Source organism: Arvicanthis niloticus, chromosome 4 (assembly GCF_011762505.2).
Source record: "Arvicanthis niloticus isolate mArvNil1 chromosome 4, mArvNil1.pat.X, whole genome shotgun sequence".
In the NCBI taxonomy this organism is placed as follows: Eukaryota; Metazoa; Chordata; class Mammalia; order Rodentia; family Muridae; genus Arvicanthis; species Arvicanthis niloticus.
Genome location: NC_047661.1, coordinates 34,898,355 through 34,916,356, shown reverse-complemented (window position 1 = coordinate 34,916,356; position 18,002 = coordinate 34,898,355). Strand labels below are relative to the sequence as shown.

At 45.2% G+C, this 18,002-nt stretch overlaps 2 non-coding genes across 2 annotated transcripts; both read right to left on the bottom strand.

The window, feature by feature from the left end:
- Nucleotides 1–6,810: 6,810 nt before the first annotated feature.
- On the bottom strand, nucleotides 6,811–6,882 carry Trnap-agg (transfer RNA proline (anticodon AGG)). The gene has a single exon. It is a non-coding gene; the product is annotated as a tRNA-Pro (tRNA).
- Nucleotides 6,883–7,833: 951 nt separating this feature from the next.
- Nucleotides 7,834–7,905, bottom strand: Trnap-ugg (transfer RNA proline (anticodon UGG)). Its single transcript has one exon. It is a non-coding gene; the product is annotated as a tRNA-Pro (tRNA).
- Nucleotides 7,906–18,002: the final 10,097 nt, after the last annotated feature.

Here is an 18,002-nt window from a genome sequence, read left to right as displayed (position 1 = left end):
CACAAAGAGGAGAGAGCGGGAGGAGAGAGCAAGGTCTCCAGCCTCCTTCCCTTACCAAATGGACAGTGTGTGGAGGTAATTTTGCTTGAGTACTTAGAGGCTCCTCTGAATGTAAATTTTCCCTGGGGATTCAGCAACCAAGAGAATAAAAAAAATAAAAAATAAATTAAAAAAAAGGAGGAGGAGGAGGAGGAGGAAGAAGAAAAAGAAGGAAGAGAAGGAGGAAGAAGAAAAAAGGAAAGAGAAAGAAGAAAAAAGGTGTGATAGCAGGCTCCAACACTACATGGAAAGATCCGATTACTTGATTCTGTTATTCTGGCATAAGAGCAGCATTGGGCACAGTGATGGGGGGGCGGTGTCCGGTCTACCTCACTTCGCTCTCTACATCTGAAGTCTTGTCTGGCGTCTTCACAGACCACACACCAAGCTGAAGAAAGGCCTTTGGGTTGAGCAAGCAACCTCTAATCTTTCTAGCTCCTTTAAAGTTTCTGTAATTTCAGCATAGACTCCCAGGCAGTCAGTACAATTTGATATTTGTAGGTCGACTCAGGGCAGGAACTTCCTAGGCTCCCATCTGGCCCATTCATAAATGGTGGCCTTTATTTACATTTTGCACTCTCAGGTGAAACTCTGCAATGGCGATGTGCAGGGTATGCACCAGCAGTGTGTCCACCCCCAGTATCTTCTCTTGCTGAGAAGAAGTACACACAGGGTTTGCCCTTTGAGAGAGATAGCTGCCATCACTGGGACATACTGTGTAACCTTATGCCAACTTGACACACAGAAGAGAGTTATCTGAAGGAGGGACACTTAATTGAGAAAAATGCCTCCATATGATCCGGCTGTAAGATATTTTCTTTATTAGTTGTTGATGGAAGAGGGCCCAGCCCTTTGTGGGTGGTTCCATGCTTGGGCCGGTGGTCCTGGGTTTTATAAGAGAGCAGGCTGAGCAGGTCATGAGAAATGAGTCAGTAAACAGCACCATGGTGGTCTGATTAAAAATGGCCCCCATAGACTCATAGGGACTGGCACTATTGGGAGGTGTGGCCCTGTTGGAGGAAGTAAGTCACTGATGGGTGGGCTTTGAAGTTTCAGAAGCTCAAGCAAGGCCTAGTGGTTCACTGTCCCTTCCTGCTAGCTGCCTATCCAGATGTAGAACTCTCAGCTCCTTCTCCAGCACTGTGTCTGCCGACACGCCATCATGCTTCCTGCCATGACAATAATGACACTAAATTTCTGAACTGTAAGTCAGCCTCAATTAAATGTTTTCCTTTATAAGAGTTGCCACAATCATGGGGTCTCTTTATAACAATAGAAACCTTAACCAAGACAAGCAGCCCTCCATGGTCTCTGCTTCAGCTCCTGCCTCTAGGATCCTGTCCTGTTTGGGTTCCTGTCCTGACTTCCTTCAAAGATGAACAGTGTATGGAAGCATAAGTCCTCCCAACTTGCTTTCTGGTTATTATGTTTCACTGCAGCAATGGAAACCCTAACTGAGATATAGGCTTAGTCCTTTCCCCTTGCTCCATTCCACGATCCATAACTATCAACTTCTGCCACTGCTCTTGGCACTTTGGGGTTACCACAATGCTCCAATAGCCACTGAGCCAACAAACCTGCAATTCTACATGGAGTGTCTACTCACCATGTGGGCTCTGTGGCAGGCAGCCTTGACCAAAAGCAAAGGGATACTGGAGATTGCCCCTTTGTCCATAAAAGGGGTGTGGTGTTTTGAATAGGTTTGGCACCATAGGTTCATGTATGTGGATGCTTGGCCCGTGGAGGAGGTGTGGCCTTATGAGAGGAAGTCAGTCACTGTGAAGGCTGGCTTTGAGGTCTTAAATGCTCAAACTGTGCCCAGTGTGGAATCCAGTCTCCTCCTGGCTGCCTTTGGATCCAGATCTACATCTCAGCACCTCGTACATAACTTACTCTCAGCTTTTTCTTTAGCACCAAGTCTGTCTGCACATGGCCACGCGTTTCTCCATGATGATAATGGACTGAACCTCTGAACAGTAAGCTGGCTCCAGTTAAGTGTTTTCTTTTACAAGAGTTGCCTTGTTCATGGTTTCTTGTCACAGCAATAACCCTAAGACAGGCGGTACAGTACAGGGGTTTTCACCCGTGACTTCCTATCTCTCACCCCTTTAATCCTCTGGCTAGTCTCTAATTGTCACAGTTTCAGTCTAGGGCCATTGTTTGGGGCCCTGTAAGTGATGAATCATGTATCTTCCCTCTCTCTGAAACAAAGGGTGGAACGAAGGGGTATAGTTTTCATTACTTGCTCGATACGCTCTTCCCCTTTGCTGTCTGATACTTCCCTTGACTTCTGCACTAGTTTTTTGTTGTTGTTGTTTGGTTTTTGTTGTTGTTGTTTGTTTGTTTGTAGTTATGAGCAAACATCTGACAAGAAGCAGCTGAAGTATTGAGAGGATGGAGCCTTAAACTGTGAGACACATGGGAGCCAAAGCATCATTTGACTGCTTACACTGCATCTGCAGTCGGGAAGCAGAGAGAGGCCCATGAAACCTCAAGGCCTGCCCCGCACGAAGCCACTCCCTAAATGTTCCACAACCTTCCCAAACAGTATCACGAGCTGGAGACCAAATGTTCAAACATATGAGCCTATTGGGAGGAGCACATTCCACACTCAAATCACAAAAGGTGACAAGGTTTTACAATCCAAGGAGGGTTCCTTAGCATCTCTCTCTGTCTCTCTATCTCATGGAGCTATAAGAGACAGAAAGCCAATACCACCATAACACATGCTTTTTTTCTTCTGATTTTCCTGCCCCAAATAAGAGGCTAATGCAGAGAATAGCACTGGGGTGCCTTTCCAGTCTAATTCCTTCCACACACAAGCAACGTTTGTGGGCCTCAGTTGAGCCTCAGTCACGTGCCTTTCCACCCATACCAAAGGCCAGGCAACTGCTACCTACCGTCCCACTGTCTTGGCCCATACATGCTGCATTCAGAGACTTCAATCTGTTCTCCAGGCATCAGTCACTCAGGAGGCATCCATGAACTTTTATAGTAGGTCTCACTCATCAAGCAAACATACCACTTACACCACTTAAGGGAAGACAGTCACCTGTCCTATCACCCATAGCTGGAGACCTACAACAGCTTTCTCAAGTTCCTCTTTGGTTTTCTTGGTCTCTAGACACTCACTGTGTTGCATGGTGTCTTAGTTAGGGTTTTACTTCTGTGAACAGACACCATGACCAAGGCAACTCTTATGCAGTCAACATTTAATTGGGTCTGGCTCACAGGTTCAGAGGTTTAATTTAGTCCATTATCGTTAAGGTGGGAAAATGCATCATCCAGGAAGGCATGGTACAGAGGAGCTGAGAGTTCTACATCTTCATCTGAATACTACTAGGAGAAGACTGACTTCCAGGCAGTTAGGATGAGGGTCTTAAAGCTCACATCCACAGTGACACACCTACTCCAACACAGATACACCTCCTGATAGTGCCACTCCCTAGGCTAAGCATATACAAACCATCACACTTGACTTTGCCTGAGGATGTGTAAACAATTACCTATTACCCCAGACAAGGTACTGAAGATGGACTGAAGAGAACATTTCACCGAAGTCTAGAACTAAGAGTTTTTCTGGGTTACATTCAGGAGAACAGGTGAAGGTTATAGGAGAGTTGGAGCCTCAGGCAGATGTGTCACTCAAAAGCATCTCAGTACAAGTAATGTCCTGTTCATCATGGGACTTGCTTTTAATTTTTTTTCTTAAAGATTTATTTATTTTATGTATGTGAATACAGTGTCGTTGTCTTCAGACACACCAGAAGAGGGCATCAGATCCCCATACAGATGGTTGTGAGCCACCATGTGGTTCCTGGCAATTGAACTCAGAACCTCTGGAAGAGCCGACCGTGCTCTTAACCACAGAACCATCTCTCCAGCCCCATCATGGGACTTTCTTAACACGTGTTGCCAACAGCTTCACAGAGGGGTCTTAATTTCTTCATTGATTCTTTACTCCTTGGTAATCTCAACACAGGGCTTCAGGAAGCTTAAGTTTTGTAAGCTTCTGTGCCTTATAGGTTTTCTGTTTCCTGAGTCTTATGACTCTCCCCTAACCTTCCTTTATGTAGTAAGGAATCCAACCCAGAGGAAATAGCTATGGAACAAATGGCAAGGAAACTGCACCTGCAAACCATTTTTACCAAAGACTGGCATGCTGCTTCAGATGCCAACTTGACATCACTCCCTTGCAGAGTCAGCTTGACTCAGGTATGCAGCCTGCCTGCACAGTTGCAAAGGTTTTCGTGCTTGGAAGGGCTTGGTGACTAGCTTACTACTCTGCAGTAGTTGAAAACTTCTCATTGTAAATGGAATTATAAATTCCATTAGCCTATATAAAAGACACACAACCCAGGTATTTTATTTATAAGCTCTAAGCCTGGATTGGGCAGGTTTGGAGCTGTCTAACTTGTATGTCATATATGTCATATGTTCCTTGTTATTTGCTGTTTCTCCTGGCCACAAGCTCATGGTCCAACTCTTCTACAGCCCCCTCCTCCCCCCTCCTCCCCCCTCCTCCCCCCTCCTCCCCTCTCCTTCCCCCTCCTCTCTTTTCCTCCTCTTTTCCTCTCTACTTGCCACCTCCACCCAGGTAACTGAAAACTCACCTACCTCTATCTACTGCCCAATCACAGGCTTTAGCCTTTTTATTAACCAATTAACGGGGAGCACAACAAAAGCTGTGAATGTGAACACAGGAGAATTCACTCATCCTGGGGCAACCAGGTCTTGGGATACAATGTTTAACAAGAGAATACATAGCAGCTCCAGACCAACCCTAACATCTAACCGGCTGGAGAGATGGTTCAGTGCTCTCAGTCTGCTCACAATGCTTCTTCTCTTGCAGAAGATGTGAGTTCAGTTTGTAGCATCACTGGGGTGACTCAGAACCACATGTAAGGTCAGCCAGTTCCAGGGAATCAAGCCAGGTTCGTCTGACTTCTGGAGCCACCTGCACACACACCCCAGCAGATACACACAAATAAGTAAAGGGAACTCTTTAATTCTAAGCACTCAGAAGACAGAGGCAGACAGATCTCTGAGTTCAAGGCCAGCCTGGTCTACAAAGGGAGTTCCAGGATAGACAGGGATACACAGAGAAATCCTGTCTCCAAAAAAAACAAACCTCACCAAAAAACCATAAAGTTTCTACTAATTTCTAAATTATTATTGTTTGGGTTTAGATCCCAGGGCAAGGGGCTTAGGTGCATATTTTACATACCAAAGCAGACCTGGCCTCCAGGTTCTCCCAGCATCCCTCAGTCCTTACCTAGCACACCCTGCCCCCAACCCTGAACTTTCCAGCCCTTCCCCCTGAGGCAGACATTTTGGTTCTCTCTCTCTCTCTCTCTCTCTCTCTCTCTCTCTCTCTCTCTCTCTCTTTCTCTCTCTCTCTCCCTCCCTCCCTCTCCCCCTCTCTCTCTTCCCCTCTCTCCTTTTCTTTCTGCTTCCCTTCTCTCTGTGCACAGTCTCTCTCTCTCTCTCTCTCTCTCTCTCTCTCTCTCTCTCTCTCCTACCACCACCTCTCTCCCCATGGTGATTCTTGGGGCCAGTGAACTCAGCAGAGAGCAGCATTTCAATAAATCTGCCTTTAATATACTCTAATGTGGCTTGAACTGGCTCATGTCAGCTATGAAGGGCCCTGTATTTTCATTTCATACCCCACAAATTACATAGCTAGCCTATTGGGCAAAAGCTTTCCATTCTAAAAAGCCTTTTTCTTCCTTCAAGAAAATAGAAATTAATGACTTAGTTAATCACTTTTCTGACTCCCAAATGTACCAGACGATATTTCAATTCATAAAAAAACAAAAAACAAAAAAAAAAGGCCTAAGTAGTAATGCACACTTTTGATTCCCAGCACCGGAGAGACAGAGGCAGGACAGATCTCTGTAAATTCCAGGCCAGCCTTTTATACAGAGCAAGTTTCAGGTCAGCCAGGGTTACACAGAGAAACTCTGTCTCAAAACAAAACTAAAAATAAACAAAACAAGCAAGCAAAACAAAAGCAGAGCAGGGCCTTGGAGATGGCTCTGTGGTTAGAGGCATTTGCCACCAAGTCCCAGGCTCTATATAGTGGGCTGGAAAGAGAAAGCCAATTCTTACACACACTAGATAGATAGATAGATAGATAGATAGATAGATAGATAGATAGATAGACAGACAATAGACAGACAGACAGATAGACAAATGTAATTAAATAAATTGCCAGAGTCGGTAGTGCTTAACTAGCTCACTTGAGCTCCAACAGCAAAATAAAAAAGTAAACTAACAGCCAATGGGCGTTTTCCAGCCTGTTTTTACTGCTATAACTAAATCTAAATAAACTTTTTTTGTGGGGCTGGATGGAGTCCTCCACTCTGTCGTTACAACATGTCACTTTTTCTCTTCAGGTTCCAGGCTCCCTCCACCAAGTCTGGCTCCTTGGGAAGACCACCTGAGTTCCATCCCCAGGGGCGCATATGGTGGTAATGGAAAAACTGACTTCCTCGAGGTGTTCTTTGATCTCCCCAGTGGCGGCGTCGCCCCAACCCCGAATAAATAATAAAATAAAACATAATTTAATTTTCAAAAATGTTAAAACTCTGGCCTCCTGAGCCAAGTGCTGTGGGTGGGAGTGCAAGCAGAAGTCTGAAGCACCGGTGACTGGAGATTCAACTCTTTCTAAGAGCAGCGGTGGGCGGCAGAGTCTTAGTTCTCTTAAAAGATAGTTTGTTGCCAGAAAAATCTCCGGGAACAGATTTACGTTGTATGGAACGAAAAGATGGGCTCGTCCGGGATTTGAACCCGGGACCTCTCGCACCCTAAGCGAGAATCATACCCCTAGACCAACGAGCCACGTAGGTTACAGTATCTGGTCCACTTTATGACCGTTGAGGCGTCTTGAGGCGGGACCTGAAAGTCTGAGCTGGAAGAAGAGTCGAATTTCAGAGCCGCCCTGCTAGGGTGAATTCGAAGACTGTAATTACAGAGGGACTCCACTGTTCTGGTCCCTCTCCACCATCAGCATAGTGAGGAGCAGCCGTAGGCCCGCCAGTGTCGCGTTCCCTTGATCTTGTCCCAAGGAGCCACTCGGTGCTTGGTTGGCGATTCACACTGCCCTTGTGGAAACCCGCGTTCTGAAGGTCACAGTCACTGTGCAGGACAGACGGTCCTCCAAAGGTCCCACGGGGCTGCGTGGAGGTTCCTTGGGGCGACACCCCTAGAATCTCAGACAGGGCCACCAGTCTACGGTGCGGCACCCTGGGGTATAGCGTGCCTGGTGTAGCATTTCCCGCTTGTGTGTTGTGCCTCGTTCGCCAGCGTGACAAAACCACATTGAGAGCCTGCGATTATCTGTGTGGACCGGAGGCAGGTGCGAGAACCATCGCCAGCCCGTGGCCTCGGGCGCGAAGAAAGGGTGCACACAGATGGTGTAGTTCGACCACCCAGCAGATCGCACCCCTGGGCCGGGCCTGCGATGCTCCTCCCTCCCCCGGGACAGTCGCAGTGTCCCAGCCACCTCTAGGACACCTGGGCCTCTGTACAGAGTTGGGAATCCCTCTCCAAAACAGGCTTTCTTCACCTGGGTCTCTGGGTTCTCCGGATCAAAGCCGCCAGTTCCCTCCCTCTTTTGTGGACAAGTTCCTAGGGCTTGGCTAGTGAGGTACCGAGACCTCCGTTCTGCCTAGCTCCACGGAAGGATTTTTCGCTCTTCTCGTCTTTATTTTCTGTGGCCTTAACAGGAGGAATTTGTCAACTACTTTGAGAAGACGGAGAAGAGAGTAATAGAAAAATTTAAAAGCACTTGGGCTCGTCCGGGATTTGAACCCGGGACCTCTCGCACCCAAAGCGAGAATCATACCCCTAGACCAACGAGCCGCTGAGCATAGTAGGCTTTGCTTCCTCCTCAGCAGTGAGAACAAAGAACTACGGTTCTAATCGTGTTAATGCATCGTTGTTACAACGTATTTACAACAATTCGTGCTGGACTTCCAGGGTGTGTTAGTTCGGCTGCATAAACGAAAGAGCTGCTGAGCCCACGATTTTTCCGTTCCTCAATGGCCTACCTGTGTGAAGTACAGACACGTTTGTCTGAACTTTCTGAGTATGCTTATGTTAGAGGGCACAAAGGGAAGTGCAGAATTTACCATGTTTCAAAATGATAAATGGCTATCTAAACAAAGTACACCAAGGACCCATAACTACCCTAGCTGTGTAGAATTCAAAAGAACCATTAAAAATATAAGGTTTGGGGAAGGTGAGGAAAAAGGGACAGCTGCTTAAATCACTTGCTCAGCGCTCGTGAAGGCTGAAGTCTCACTGCCCGCAATCCCTAGAAGTCAGAGTTGAAGAAGCGATCTGACTCCTGAAAGTTTTCCTCTGAAGCTCGCTCTCTCGCGCTCTCTGTCTCGCGCGGGCGCGCACGCACGCACACACACACACACATACACACAAACACACCGCACACTAATTATTATTATAATAAAAGTTTCTAAATGAAATTATATATGTGTAGTTTGTGATGGGCATGTTGGCACTTGCAAAGTTAGGACAAGGAGGACATAGGACGTCAAGGTCATCCCCTAGGCCAGCCTGTAACATAGTAGCATACGCGGTGGTGGAGGGTGTCTGGAAGCTGGCTTGGTGAACAAGAGGCAGGCGCGTCCACCAGGGAAACCAAGGCCACAGAGGAAACCTGGCTAGTCACCTGTGCCCCTGACTCTCATTCATCCTGTTGGCACAGGAAGGAAGTTAAGAGCAGAAACCAGCTCACCGTGCTTGCCTATTGTTGAACGCGCACTGCATTCCTCAGGCTTATCTGAACAAAACATTATCTCCCCCAGAACATGAGATGCTATGGCTCAGTCGGGAAAGGCGCTTTCCTCCAAGCCGGAGTAAGACTTCCAGGACTCCTATTGTGAAAGGGAACTGACCTCCACACAGGCTGTGGTACACAGTCACAGTCTACCATCGAACAAATAAACAAATATAAAAAGGTGGCAACAATTATATAATAAAACAGGTGATACGCTCTAATTAGAAAGCAAGCAAACCTGATTTTTTTTTTTTTTGACCTAGAAAAGGACATTGAGGGCTAGAGAGATGGCTCCGCTGTACAAACATGAAGATTTACAGTCAATCCCCAGCATCTGCATAAATGATAGGCAGAGCAGGACACATCTGTCCCCGTACTGACAGCAGGGGCTGGAAACAGGCAGATGGATCCTCTAGGCTCAATGGTCAATCAGCCTAGACAAAATTAGCAAGTGTCAGGTTGAGTGACAGACCATGTCTCAGAAAAGAAGGTATAGAAACAAACTGTGGAGAGGGGAGATGGTGGCTCGCTTTTAATACCAGCATAGAGGTAGGCGGGTCTCTGAGTTCAAGGCCAGCCAGGTCTACAGAGTGAGTTCCAAGACAGCCAGTGCTACACAGAGAAACCTAGTCTTAAAACAAACAAAACAACAAAGACGTGCATACCCCACACCCAGGCCTGTTCTTAAGAGAGAAAGAGAAAGAGAGAAAAGAACAGACTGTGGAAGACTTATATGCTATGCATGGGAGAAGGCACCCATGGATACCTGTCTCTGTCTGTCTGTCTGTCTGTCTGTCTCTCACACATACATGTGCGTACACACACACACACACACACACACACGCCCCTAAATCAGGATTATTGAGAACTGAAAAGGTATTATGGTAATCCTAGCATTCAGGAGGCTGAGATGGGTAGACTGTCAAGAGTTCGAGGTCAGCCTGACCTATGTAGTACTCCTTATTCAATCCTTCATAAGCAAATGAGAGAGGTCCCATTACTATCCTTCTTTTGCAGATGAGAACACGGAGACATAGACAGGGCAAATAATGCCAGCTCACATCTACTGGGCTTCAACACATGCATGAAGTGTATAAAATATGTACACATTAATTCATTTAACTTACACTCCAAATCTAAAGGGCATAGCAAGGCATGGTGTAGGCCTATGAATCTCGGCACTCAGGATGCTTACGGAAAGTCTGAGGTCAGCCTGAGTGGGCTGCAGGGTGAGTGTTCCAGACTACAGCCAGATCTACAGTAAAGACAGCTTTACTAACAACAAAAGACAACAGGCACAGGCCAGGCTTAGACAGTCAGTACTATGACTTCACAGATTAGCTAACTTCATCGTCCAAACAAGCTTACTACCTTGGCTTCGTTATTATTCCCTTTTTGTAGACATAAGTGGAGATGGAAGAAAACAGATGATTAAGTACCTCAGCAAGGTTGTAGACATCTTAGTAAGTGGTGAAGCTGAGAACGGAACAACTTCGTTTATCGTCAGAGCCTGCATCTTAATGGCCCTTAAACCTACTTTATGTACTGTAAAATCTCATTATAAATGCTTTTAGGATGCGTGGACTCAGTTGCATGCTCTCAGAGAAGGAGAGAAGAATTTAAATGCATCAGCAATCTTATCCTGTGTCTTGGATTAAGGTGTATTGACCTTGTGACTCTGCTTTGAAGATTTTGCAGTAAACAGGGTCCCTCCAGTACACACACACACACACACACACACACACACACACACACACACACAGTATGAGTATATGACTATTTTTCTTGCATATATATCTGTGTACCATGTATGTGCCTGATGCCTAAAGAGATCAGAAGAGCATCTAGAATCCTCTGGAACTAGAGTTACAGACAGTTGCAGCCACCATGTGGGTGCTGGCAACCAACGCAGGTACCCCATAAGTACAGTTAGGGTTCTTAACTGCTAAACTATCTCTCCAGGCCTCTGGAGTCAGAACTTTTCATATGGGCTGTGACAGTGATGCCTTCAATCCTGCAGGAGAGTATAGGCCAGTAAATTAGTACCTTCTTAAGACATTTCCAGGCATTGTTTTGAACATAACCCCCACTCCACCCCCCCATGGCTTGCTGACTTTGGAGTCTGAGATTTAAGGCTACTGATTTCAACAATTACAAACTGTGTTAAAACACAGTGTCGGTGGGTAAGCAAAACCCAAAAGCTGTGGTAAGTCCAAGAGAGTTTGAGGGATGTGTTGGGAACTCAGAAATACTTTGTGGATGTAGTATTTGAGGTATTTGACTCTATAGAACAAGTACCTCTGACAGACAGGACAAGGGAGGAAGATTGTCCTCCACAAGGGCAGCTGGGTGCAGAGGCTCAAAGTGTGACCAATGAGGAGCCATTTGTGCCCAGACTCCATCAAGAAAATTCTCGAGGGCTAAAAGATGGCTCTGTTGGTTCAAGTCCCAGCACCCACATGGCGGCTCAACACAGTCTATAACTCTAGTTCCAGGGACTCTGATATCTTCTTCTGTTCTCCTTGGGCATCAAGCATACTAGTGGTGCACAGATATGCCTACAGGTAAAAGACCCATATACATAATAAAAACAGTAATAGTACTTGTAATAATAAAAAGAAAAGCTTTGGGGTATCATGTAGGTACTCTAATTACTACCAGCTCATTGCTCTCCTGTGCTCAATAAATTATTAAGAAAGGAAAGAAGGAAGGAAGAGAGGGAGGGAGGCAGGGAGGGAGGCAGGGAGGGAGGGAGGAAGGAAGGAAGGAGAGAAAGAATGAGTCAGTTATAGCATTCCACTTTTTAAAAAACGATTTATTTTTATCCATGTGTCCATGTAGCACATGCATGCAAGTGCCCAGAGAGAACAACAGAGGGCGCTGCATTCTCTGGAACTGGAGTTCCAATTGTAGGCAGCCACCCAGATCCTGGGGGTCTGAGCTCTGGTGCTGAGCAACAGAAGCCAGTGCTCTTAACCATCTCTGCAGCTCAGCAGCACTTGGGAGGCAGAGGCAGACAGGTTCTCTCTAAGTTCAAGGCCAGCCAGTGCTATATGGTGAGAGCTCATGGTGAGTCTCAGAAAAGGAGAGGACAGAAGGAAGGGAGGGCGAGATGGAAGTCTTGGAAGTTTATCTGGAAGGGTGGGGCTGACTTGGACTGTGCATAGAGGTTTTCAGTGCCAGAATCAGTTCTTACTAAGGCATCCTGCAATGAGTGACGGCTCTTGGAAAGAAGCCGTGTCTGCAAAGGCTGACTGACTGTTTAGAACTGCAGTAATACAGCGAGGTTGGAATGTTGCAGGTCCAGAACCTAATGACTATTCATCTTGGACTATCTTCAGTCTCTAAAGACTAAAGAGACCTTTTTAACTCACCTCTGTGATGGACCTAACATCCTGTGACTAACAGATAAGGACCTTTTGGAATGTGTTCTTTTAGCAGATGCAAGCTTCTACCAAACTAAAAGTTAAGAATGTTATCAGATAGCGTCTGGTGTTTACAGCTGAGATTTCTTTGCTCTGTGCACACTTAATGTTTCCACCAAGGTATTTAAAAGGGCTGGAGCAATGGCTCAGCAGTTAACAGCACCTACTGCTAGCACAGAGGGCCAGGGTTTGGTTCTAGCACCGACAGGGCAGAAAACAAAGGTCTCTCTTCTCCATTTCCAGGAGATTCAATATTCTATTCCAAACTCTATGGCCCTCTGCACTCACGTAGCACTCAAAAATTCACACAGGCACCATAAATAAGAAATACATAGTCAGGCTAGAGAGATGGAGCATCAGTTAAGAACACTTGCTTCTCTTGGAGAGAAAGGAGCTAGATTTGATACCCAGCAACCATGTGGTTCTCAACCATCTGTACCTCCAGTTAAAGCCATCTTCAGATCTCAGTGGGCACCAAGCACAAATGTGGTACACATACACACACACACACACACACACACACACACACACACACACACACACACAGGCAATGCACACATAAAGTAAAATGAGAAAATCTTATCTAATCTAGAAAAAAAATGTTTTAACAAAGTTTGTTTTGAGCAAAGTTTGTTTTGGGAGGCAGAGGCAGGCAGATTTCTGAGTTCAAGGCCAGCCTGGTCTACAAAGTGAGTTGTGTGTGAAGACAGCTGCAATATAGGAACTCACTCTGTAGACCAGGCTGGCCTCGAACTCAGAAATCCGCCTGCCTCTGCCTCCCAAGTGCTGGGATTAAAGGTGTGCACCACCACCGCCCGGTGACCCAGAGAACTCTTGGGGGACAGGTGAGTCTCAGATCAATGAACCTGAGTTTCAGGGCCTTGAAAACTAATGGCTTTAGGGAAAGAATGGGGTGGGCCCTTGAAATTTATCTACTCAAGTGGCCAAGTGTTTTCATAAACTTAGTAAAGTAAGGCATTTTAACCGCGGTGGGTCGAGACTTCTGTCTCTCCACTTGCACATTCCTAAAGTCTGTGCTAGAAATTATGCTAATATAGCCTTTTTCTGTCGCTTAACTCTGGCATCCCATTGTCATTTTGAACTACAAGGTTGCCTTGTAATCCTGGCAGAGAAATAAGCACATCAAAGGAGACAGGTAAACCTGTGACAATGTTAAGGAGCTGCTGACATTCCTTAGTTGGGAGAGGGAGGTTCACAGGTCTCTCCTCTGGAATTCCAGCTGTTACAGCCCCACCCACTGCCATTTACTGCTCTCCTGCCTCCTGCCAGCTTCCAGGAATACAACTCCCCTGAGGTCACCGTTATGATAATGTGAGACTTTGTTGATGATGTAGTTGTTCTAGGGTCACCCATGAGGCTCTAAGTAAACCCTCACACATGCATTGAGAAGTAAAGCCCAATAAACTAATTGGTTATGGAGCTGAACTTTAGTGGAATTACCGCAGTAATTGGCTCCCTAACTGGCAGGAACAGATATTTGTTGACTCATCCCCAGGAAAAGTTAACATCACACACAGACTTTTTTTTTTTCTCTTGGGAGGGAATTTGAAGTGAGAAAAACTGCTTCTACAATGCTTGAGGTATTTTGCACCAATGTTCTGTGACAATGCAGGAAGGCAGACAACTCAAAAGAGCTTCAGGAAGTCCCTGAAACTGACCAGATTCAGGGGCCTCTGTATCAGAATAAGTAATAAAACTGCAATGACTCTGAGGCCAGTCCAGCTGCCTGGAAGAAGCAGAAGGCAACTGGGCTATTTGAAAGAGATTCAGACAAACTGAGGCACCAGGAAAGGACACCCTCCAACCTGTTGGGCTGCCTGCAGTGTGCTTCAGGTTCCCAGCTTTTGTGAGTTGTCACCCATGCTGGGGTGGGCTGTGGTGATGCAGGTGTCTTTGAGTCATTTCTGCTCCTGTAAGGAACCCCTCACCCAAATTTCTGTAAGTAACCCCAATAAAACTCAATGGTTAACAAAGTCAGACTTTGGGCAGCAGCACATAATTTTAATTCCAGCATTTGGAAGGGAAAGGCAGGTTAATCTCTTGAGTTCCAGGGCAGCCAGAGCTGCACAGAGAAACCCTGTCTGGAAAAACAAAACAAACAAAAAAGATTAATAAAATTTTGTGTGTGCGTGCGCACGCGCGTATGCAAGTGCATGTGTGTGTGTGTCTGTCCAACTGTGTGTCTGTATGGGAGTATGTTGTATACATACAGGCATCCTCGGGGCCAGATTAGGGCATCAGACTTAAGGCTGGAGTTATAGACGGCTGTGAGCTGTGACATCAGTTCTGGGAATTGAACCCTGCTCCTCAAAGAGTAGCCAGTGATATTGGCGAGCCACCTCACCAGCCCCCAAATACTTCTATATGAAAGAAGTGTGACAAAGGTTTCCTTAAATTAAAAACAAACCTAAGAGTTCATATGACATTATTGACTACAAATTATGATGCTGATACAAACTTTTCTAGACTAACAGTAACAGAAAACAAATTTTAATCTATGCCAAAGGTAAAATCAGCTATCCTTTTAGTCTGTCTAGAAAATACTACTGTAGAATCATTACACAATGGTAGCATTGGTTGCTTTGGTATGGGACCTGGGTTCAATTCCCAGCATACACCTAGTGGCTCACAACCTCCTGTAACTCTAATTTCAGAGAATGTGGCACACCCTTCTTCCTTCTGTGGGCACCAGGTACACACATACACTCATTCATTCATTCGTTTATTCTATGTGTGGGGAAGGGAGTGTATGATACTATGTATATATGAAGATCAGAGTACAATTTGGTTCTCTCCTGCCGACATATGGGACTAAGGTCTTTAGGTTTGGTGGCAAATGCCTTCATCTGCTGAACCATCTCATTGGCCCTCATAATATTTTACAACTCTCAAGTCTTCTTCTCATGTATTCCAACTGTTTTTTCCTATTCATGCTTGATTCTGGGCCTCCAGGAAGCACAGTTAACTTCCATGTTGAGTGGCTTATCTTGTCTCTCCCTGACACTCCCTCTCCTCCCCCACTCTCTTTAGTATGAAGTCATTGTTACCAGCAGATACAGAAAGGGACATGTGCTCAGTCAGGAAGGGGAGAGGGAAGGGCAAGATACAGAAGCCACAGGCTAAAGCAGAGGGATCTGTTGGCAAGCTCTGGTGTAGGGGTGTCTGGAGACAGGGAGCCTGGCTCTGTGGTAGACCCTGGTTTGTCAGGCAGAGCATGAAAAGGTAGAAGTGAGTCCTGAAGCACGACTCATGAGTTTGGGAGAGTGGAACACGATGCTGGTGTCAAGGCTGAGGCAGAGAACAGTCCTTGGTGGTTGACGTGAACAGATAAAACAAGCCTTTAATCCCAGGACTCTGGAAGGAGGCTGAAGTAGGATTGCCAAGAGTTTGTGGTCAGAAAGCCTGGGCTGAACTGTGAGTTCAGGCCGCCCTGGGACATAGAGTAAGATTATGTCTCAAAACACCAAAGGGGAAGGAGATACACATAAACACACCACATACACACACACACACACACACACACACACCTACCTTGAATTATAAAACAATAGTGTCTTTTAGTATAAAACATTATGTAGACATACAATCATGAGGATCTAACTTCTTTTGTATGTTAAAAACTTTATACTTTTTGCTTATTCTATCCGATCATATTAGATAGTACAAATTTCATCTGAAAACATTAGTTAATTGGGAGACAGGTGGGGTGGCACATCCTAGCATTTAGGGAGGTAGAGGCAGGAAAATCTCTATGAATTGGGGAAAGCAGGCCTGGTTTGCATAAGAAATTTTAGGTTGGCTAAAGCTATGACATAAAATAACAAAAATTACCTCATTAAGGCCAGTGAGATAACTTTGCTAATAAAGGCATTTCCTGTTAAAGCTAATGACTTCAGTTCAATCTGAAGATCTCACATGGTGGAAGGAGGGAATTGACTCTCTCAAGCTGTCCTCTGACCTCCTTAAGTGTGTCCTGGCATCTGTATGAACACAACAGGTGCACACACAATAAGTAAATGTAAAACTTTTTTTTTTTTTTTTTTTTTTTTTTTTTTTTTTTTTTTTTTTTTTTTTTTTTGCTTCCTTGGACTTTCAAAATTTAACTCGTCCTCTTCAAATCAATTTGGTTTTGTGCCTCTCTAAGACAGCTCTTTTGTTTTGTTTGTTTTTTGTTTTGTTTTTTTCGAGACATGGTTTCTCTGTATAGCCTTGGCTGTCCTGGAACTCCCTCTGTAGATCAGGCTGGCCTCGAACTCAGAAATCTGCCTGCCTCTGCCTCCCAAGTGCTGGGATTAAAGGTGTGGGCCACCACTACCCTGGCAAGACAGTTCTTTTGTAACTTGATCATTGCTACATAGCTTTTAAAAGGTTCTGCCCCATAAAAGACAAACAGCTGGAGAGATGGCTCAGCAGTTAAGAGAACTGGCTGCTCTTCCAGAGGACCTGGGTTCAATTCCTACAACTGTTTGTAACTCCAGTCCCAGGGGATCTGATGCGGTCTTCTGGCTTTCTTGAGCAACAGACATGCAGCTGGTACATAGACATATATACAGGCAAAATACTTTTATACATTAGAGAGGGAGGGAGGAAGGAAGGAAGGAAGGAAGGAAGAGAGGAAGGAAGAGGCAAACTAATACTTAAACCCCTGGTTCTTAACCCTCCTAATGTAATTACAGTTCCTCATGTTGTGGCGATTCCCAACCATAAAATTATTCTTGTTGCTACTTCATAACTGTTATAAATCCTAATGTAAGTATCTGTGCTTTCTAATGGTGTTAGACAACCTCTGTAAAAGGGTCTTTTGCTCTCCAAAGGGGTCTTGACCCACAGGTTGAGAATCACTAACTAAAGCAAAACATGAGTTTAGGGACTGAGTTCCTTTGCAAGGTCCAGAGTAGAAGCATGACTGATTTTCTCTGTAGAAGCTTAGAAGGGAGGGTGGGAAGGTAGCTATACTGGTCCATAGATAGTCAAGGTAGGTCAACACCAGAATTCATTTGGATGGTTGCTCAGAACTACTTGCTTAAGAAAGGACCAAAGAAGAGTTTTTGTTTTCTGGTTGATCTCATATAGTCATTGACAACCATGACTATGCCAGCCTGAGATGAGTTTTACATAAATTTAGACACTGGTTCGGTCACTTATGGACCTGGCCACTATCAGCTCTTGGTACTAATATCGAGTAGTGGTCTCTCACACTGAATCAAGTCACTAACTGATGTGTCGGAAGTGAATGGTGTATGGGTTCCCAGGCTAGGTCAGAGTAGCTTATACCTTGTTCTTAGATGACTGATAGGTTGTAAGTAATACAGCTTTATTTAGTTAAGAATAACTTTGATCCTCCAAAAGGAAATATCCTGCAAAAGGAACTATTGCTTGGCCAACTCTGAGGATTTCGTTTCCTCTTGTGTTTTCATGGTGGTTGTCACTGCCACCCCCATAATGGGCCCTGAAGAGTTCTCCTGTTTAACACTCTGATGTCAAAGCAGGAAAACCTCTTCCTTTGCTCAGCTTGTCCAACGGAAGACAGGCTAAAATTTACTAACACTTTCTGTGTAATTAAAGACAACAGAGGGGAAATAAACAGAGAAAAGATGTACAAAAATATTCTACCAACACACATTACATAATCTCATGTATACTTAATTTGCCTTCATATATGCATATGTATATATGTGCAGAGATGGCTCATTGGTTAAGAGCACCTTTTCCTC